Below are 7354 nucleotides of genomic sequence, written 5' to 3'. Positions count from 1 at the left end.
CCTGTTCATCTTGCCTGTATGGGGGAAGTTTCTGGCACCACAATAAACTCCACACAGGAGCCAGCAACCCACTGCTCTGGTACACACCCCTCAACAAAGCTTTGTGCTTCATAAGGGGAAATACGTCCCATAAATAATAGGGAGACTTTCAAAGAGAGGCAAGGGCCCTGCTTACCCAGGGACCTGAGCCCATTTGTGGGCTTAATGTCACTGTGAAAAGGCACCTCTTGGGATCAGTGAGCTCCCCCAGGTTGGCAGATGAGTCTGAGCACAAAGGGAATGTCCTGCTCTGGGCAAGAACAGAGAGGACAACTTGGGGTGGGTCTTCCTAAGGTGTTCAGCGGGAGCATGCATCCCAGGGGTTCTGATTCAGTGGGTCCAGGGTGGGGCCCAGGCAGGTATTTTTTTTTTAAATATGTTTTTATTGATTTCAGAGAGGGAGAGGGAGAGGGAGAGGGAGAGGGAGAGGGAGAGGGAGAGGGAGAGGGAGAGGGAGAGGGAGAGGGAGAGGGAGAGGGAGAGGGAGAGGGAGAGGGAGAGGGAGAGGGAGAGGGAGAGGGAGAAACATCACCGATTAGAAACATTGATCTGCACACCCCCTACTGGGGATTGAGCCTGCAGCTCGGGCATGTGCCCTGACAGGGAATTGAGCTGGGACCTCCTGATTCATGGGTTGATGCTCAACCACTGAGCCATCCCGGCTGGGCATACTCCTCCCCTTCTTCCTTCTTCTTCTCCTTCTCCTTCTCCTCCTCCTCCTCCTCCTCCTCCTCCTCCTCTCTCCTCTTCTTCTTCTTCTCTTCTTCTTCTTCTTCTTCTTCTTCTTCTTCTTCTTCTTCTTCTCCTTCCTCCTCCTCCTCCTCCTCCTCCTCCTCCTCCTCCTCCTTCTTCTTCTTCTTCTTCCTTCTCCTTCTTCTTCTTCTTCTTCTTCTTCTTCTTCTCTTCTTCTTCTTCTTCTTCTTCTTCCTCTCCTCCTCCTCCTCCTCCTCCTCCTCCTCTCCGTCTCCTCCTCTTCTTCTTCTTCTTCTTCTTCTTCTTCTTCTTCTTCTTCTTCTTCTTCTTCTTCCTTCTCCTCCTCCTTCTCCTCCTCCTCCTTCTCTTCCTCCTCCTCCTCCTCCTCCTCCTTTTTTCTTCTTCTTTTTCTTCTTCTTTCTTCTTCTTCCCTAGACTCAGCACATTCTTCTCTCTCTTGTTATCATTAACAACTACATCCTCTTTCATCCTTTGGATATCCAAAATTTATTAACCAGAAGCCCACTGAAGGAGATTTTTGTTACAAGTACACTTCGCATCTATAATTGAACCTCATATTCTGGAGGAATCATGGAACCTGAGAGCTGTTATGCAGGTAAAGGATGCTGGACACAAAGAAATGGAGGGAAAATTCACAGGCTAAGGGTATGGTGTCTCCTCTTGATTCATCACGTAACCCTGCTGGTGATGGTGTTCAGTTGTTACCGTCAGCTCAGATCTTTATTTCCCAGTTTTAGCTTCTTCCCGTTTTACCTCCAGCACTTGGGACAAGTCATTCCAAATGCCAGCTGCATACACACGTGCCCAGTGGCTGTCTCTGGGTGGGACAAGCTGTTCTTTTCCATTAAAGCTGTTCTGTCCCTGAGTGAATCACTTCCTTCGAGCATCTCAGCTCACATGTGAGGAATTTTTTTCACAACCAGCTGGGCGTACATGTGGCTCCCACTTCTGCATGAGGCACACTGCACGCCTGACGATCCAGAAGCGTGAGTGTCAAGTTCTGACTCGCGGGAACTCATTGGCCCGGGTGGGTGGCTCCTTGCTTAGTTGCAGGGTCATTTTAGCTAAAGTTCTGTTTCCCAAGAAAGGCCTGCGGCGGCTTTATGTTTTTCAGCCGTTGGTGCGTTCTTCAGAGCCCTGACCCCGCTGCTCATGTGTAGTCTTGCAGCCAAGCAGCCACCGAGGGCTTGGCTTGCTTAAGAGCCTGCATTGCCGTTCGTCGAGTGTAACTGCTTTCATTATCGTTTTTTTTTTTTTTTAATATATTTTATTGATTTTTTTACAGAGAGGAAGGGAGAGAGATAGAGAGTTAGAAACATCGATGAGAGAGAATCATCGATCAGCTGCCTCCTGCACATCTCCCACTGGGGATATGCCCGCAACCCAGGTACATGCCCTTGACCGGAATCGAACCCGGGACCTCTCAGTCTGCAGGCCGACGCTCTATCCACCGAGCCAAACCGGTTTCGGCTCATTATCGTTTTTTAATACCAACCACTGAGCCAGTTTTTCAGCTTAATTTTTTTTTAATATATTTTATTAATTTTTCACAGAGCAGAAGGAGAGGGGTAGAGAGTTAGAAACATCACTGAGAGAGGAACATCGACCAGCTGCCTCCTGCACACCCCCTACTGGGGATGTGCCCACAACCAAGGTACATGCCCTTGGCCGGAATCGAACCTGGGACCTTTCAGTCCGCAGGCCGACGCTCAATCTACTGAGCCAAACTGGTCAGGGCATTAATTTTGACATGAACCTCTCCCCCTTCTCTTTCATCTTCTGCTGCTTCACCTGCCTCCTCTCCAGCTTGGCGCTCACATGTGGCTGTTACAGCCACGAGTCAGAGTCTAGAGTCCTCTGTCTCCTGGCTTGTCCTCCTCAGCCCCAGAAGCCCCTTTCCACGTGTCCCGGCCACCCCAACCCTCCCTCTGAAGATGTTCTCCTCCTTCTCGCCAAGGTCAACACCGTGCCTGACCTGCTCTCTGTCCCCCACCCTCGGCTCTCTGTGACCTCACTCCATCAGGCTTCCTCTCTCCCACTTGTGTTTTCCTCCTTCACGTGGTTGCTACCCTTGCAAATAAAAAGTGCTCATGCTCCCTCATGCCACAGACCCTTTCTCAGCCTACCGCGGCCCCTTCTCCTGCCAAAGTTCTTTAGAGGCTGCTCTGCACTGGTTTCCTCCACCTCCTTGCGGCCCAATCACTACTTCAAATAAGTAAACAATTACATGCAAAACTCATACATGTACATGATAAAAATACACTAGAGAACGTACAACATGGGAAAGTGAAACCTCTTCCTGGGAGGGAGAGCTGAGTAAGCAGAGCGCAGAGGATTCTGAGGGCAGCCGCTGTGCAGTGTGGCACATGCCATCACACATGTGTTCAAACCCATAGCATGGTCTCCATTGAGAGAGAACCCTAACGTAAACTGTGGACGCTGGGTGATGGTGTGTCAATGTAGGTTCACCGATTATAACAAGTGTGCTGTCTGGTCTTGCTGGTCCAGAGAACCCAGGGATCAAGCACCCATCCATATGCTTCGGGGAGGGAGACCCCGGCCTCGGGGTGAGCATGTGAACCAGGTACAGCCCAGGAATATCAGGGGAATCTGCCAGGAAAAAGCATGGAGGAGGAACGCCCTGCTTGTGCCCGCCTCTGCCCACTTACTACCTTACAACACAGTGTGTGAGGACGGATGCTCAGCGCGGCTGCGGCCAGCCTGCAACCCCGAGGGAAGACCGGGAGAATCTCAGAGACACTCGCCCCGAGCCCTGGGCCACTGAGCCTCTCCCCACCTCCAGCCTCCCGACAGCCAGGAAAAGCAAACCCCTCTAATCACAACCAGTTCCTTTCTACCTAAGATATTTGAATCAATAAGTATGGTTAGAGGCTGGAGCAACAAAAACGGGTATTATAAGATGCTTGTTCACACGATGCTCTGACATGTAGGTCCAAGTGCTTTCCCTCGAAACACCCCAGGACCCCACCGGGGAAATCCAATCGCAGGCCCAGGGGAATCCTTCACCCTCCATCTCCCCCAACCATGCCCATCCCAAAGAAGACTGTCTGATGCCTGTGAGATGTCCTACCGAGGGGTGGGAGAGAGAACATATGCCACTTTCTTTGTGATGCCCCCAATAAAGAGGTTCCTAACAAATTCAAACTAAACAAAGGGCTTAGTTTGGTTTGCCTGATGTGATTAGGTGAAGGAGAGAAGAGGAATAGGGATTATTCCCTCCCATGCACCAAGAGCAAGAATAAGATCTGCGTGTGGTGGGACACCTAGAGAGCTCAAGGACACAGGCTCGAACTTATGTGACAGCAAGAAACCTCAGAGGGACCTGGGGACTTCAGGTCACCAGCATTAGTGGGTGACACACCACATCAAAACTGAGTTAGGACCTTAGGAAAGGAGGCAACAAGAAAGCCCTTCACGCCGAAACCGGTTTGGCTCAGTGGATAGAGCGTCGGCCTGCAGACCGAAGGGTCCCGGGTTCGATTCTGGTCAAGGGCATGTACCTGGGTTGCGGGCACATTCCCAGTGGGAGATGTGCAGGAGGCAGCTGATCGATGTTTCTCTCTCATCGATGTTTCTAACTCTCTATCTCTCTCCCTTCCTCTCTGTAAAAAAATCAATAAAATATATTTAAAAAAGAAAGCCCTTCAGGTATATGGGGGGCTCACTGGAAAGCAGCCTCCACCCCGACCTTGGTTGAATTTCGGGTCCTTCAAGTCAGGGACCCTCTCTCCTCATTCCTCTGGTCAGTTTGGGACCTAAAGTATCTACCATTCCAAGATGCCGTGAGGCGGAGAGAGGACGTGTGTAAGGCTCCTGGCCCTGACCCGGCACTCGGTGGGTGCAGAGTAAATGGTAGCTGTCAGTGCCAATGCGTTCGGCATGGAGCTCTCCCACCTAAAGGTGGGAGGTGAGGAAACAGTCTGACCAGAGTTACTACACCTGGGGTCATAGTCAGAAGTCCTCTGTGGTCGAATCCAGAGTTCAAATCTACAGGTAGGGTTGGGGTGGGCTCCTGGTCAAATCTGGAGAGGTCCAGAGAGAGAGCCTCAAGCAAGACCAGACTGAAAATAGACACAGCCACCAGCCAGCATCTTCCTGCGTCTGAAGGCTGCTGGCAACGCAGCTCATTCACTTATAGCAGCCTGCCTAAAAGGAAGAAATGGCCGCGATCATGCTAGAAAATCCTTAATTCATCTAACGTTAAATAGACTACAATCTCCTAATGACTGGACTGCGTGTGATTGATTGATCTTTGTGTCTGGCCCAGAATGGTGGGTTAGTAAGTGTGTGGGGGGTGGATGCATGGGTGGATGGATAAGGGCTGGTGTGTATCTGGCCTCTGATAATACCGGAATGAAAGTCCTTTCCCTGCCCTCAAGGAGCTCCGTGTATGTGCAAGAAAGGGAGTAAGAAAGAGCAATGGTATGGAATGAGTCAGGCACAGCATGCTGTGTGAGCTCAGCTGAGGGGCACCCCATCCAACAAGGAAAAGACATATGTATGCAGGGGTCCTTCCTAGAGGAGTCTGGATCCTGATGCACCAGCACGTCTTTGATGGGCCCAAGCCATCAACCCTCGCTATGCCAATACAGCAGGGCAGTCTACACTCTGAATTCTCCACGCAGCGGAAGCCACAGCATTTTCTGAGAAACGGAGCAGACACCCCGTCTGTTTGTGTTCCATGTCTCACATAGTCCCTCATGAAAAGTCCTTCTGCAGTGGTGTCCTGTGGCCCTCCACACCCAGCCTCTGTCCCAGGTACCCAAACCCTCAAGGGACCCTGTGCAAACACTCTTTGGAGGTTCACTCCGCCAGTTTACCAGGAACTCCACACCTACACTTCTGAGCTCGTCTGAGTCAGCACACTTGACTACAGGGTGATTTAGCATGATGGACGCTGGCCACAGGGATCCCAGCAGGAAGCATGAAAAGAATGACAGGCTGCACTGAGGGGAGGCGCGAGCGGGAAGCGAGGGAAGGCCAGAGAGCAAACACAATAGCCAACTTCATGAAACGTGTCTGTTAAGAAAAAAGAATGGAGGCAGGAAAGCAGGGCCCAATGAGATAGAAGGTGGTGTTTGTGGGTTTTAACAAGGGAGAGACTTGAGCAGTCACATGCTGAGGAAAAAGATCCAACAGAGAGGAAGACGTGAACCCAGACACTGAGGAGAGCAAGGCTCAGAGGGGCAGCCAGATACAAGGTGTGCTGATGACCGTGGCGGAGCGAGCAGGAGGAGGCAGCTCCGGGGGTCCTGAAGAGACCCTGGCCTCAGGGAGGGATTGGCCACAGGAGTCCAAGCTAAAGGGAGAAAAAGAAGAGGGAAGGCCAGACTCTCCCAAGAGCTTATTCAGGAGGGAGATGAAGCTAAGGGGTGAGAAGTCCCAAGCCCTGACCAAGAAGTGCCCTGGGCCTGCTGGCCCCACATGCTCGTTTTGTTAACAGAGATCTCGCTTCTTAGCGCCCTCTCTGTGATTCGGAACCGGCGTTTCCCATTTTTCCAGGTAATTCCAGTGATAATTAGAGCGGCTTGCAGGAGTCACTTTTCTTCCCTGGAGCAATCACACCAGGCTTGGGAGTCCACAGACAGGGCAGTCCGTGGAGAAGTCAGGTCGACCCACCACACCTCTCTGAAGATACTCTAGTTCTCAGTGTGAAACTGTTACTGGATGGGGACTGGGCCAGCCGGCAGGAAAGATTCCACAACACGAGTCCAGCTGGATTTAAGAGTATATTTCTTAAAGCTGGGGACAGTGAGAATTTCGGAGGAAGAACATAAAAGTTCACACCTGAGCTAAGGCCTGGCCCTGCTCCAGAGAGACCCCCAGCTGACATCCTTTGTCTTAAGGGCCTTTCTCTCTCTTGCAGGTGGGAAGGTTTCAGCAGCATATTCATCAGCTTCCTAGGCATGGTTTTTAATATGTTAATATACCAAAATGAGTGTGTAGAGGGACTAGGGTCATTTTCTGGTCAGCTTTGCCTGATCTTGGATTTATTTTAGTCTGATTGTTTTTGTTGTTGTTTATTCTAATGACACTAATGGGGTCTCTGTTATCTATCTCCGGGACCAGCTGTGACTTAAGCTATTTACTCTCTTGTTAGGGAGGAGAGGTGTAAATTATTTGCTCCCAGCGTCCTTGGTTAGGGAAAATAAGATCTATGATTTACTAGCTCAGCTGTAAATTGCTTAGCTTGTTTGTCTCTAACCATATGCCTCAGTTACCCTTTTCCCACTTGTAAAAAAAAAAAATTCTAACATCTAACTATTCTGCCTCAAAACTTCCTGTGGAAAAAGATGACTCACTTTGAAAGGAGATGGCTATTCTTCAGTTTGCTTATGTAACTTACCCCAAACAGAGAGGGGGTCAGAACTTACCTGGGCCAGGAGCCTCTGGCCCCCCTACCGGGGAGCATGGGCAGGCACCCCAGGGCAGAGCACTATCCTGCCCAATGTGGACAACAGCTACTCGGCACAGCTACTGCCACAAAGGAATGCAAGCTGTTTCGTCAGACCTGACTTCTCAGAGAACTATAAGACCAGACTCTTTTATGAAATCTCCAGATTTTTTAAATGTTGTAAAT

This window comes from Myotis myotis, unplaced genomic scaffold, assembly GCF_014108235.1.
Source record: "Myotis myotis isolate mMyoMyo1 unplaced genomic scaffold, mMyoMyo1.p scaffold_m19_p_5, whole genome shotgun sequence".
Taxonomy (NCBI): Eukaryota; Metazoa; Chordata; class Mammalia; order Chiroptera; family Vespertilionidae; genus Myotis; species Myotis myotis.
Note: the sequence above shows the minus strand (reverse complement) of the source record.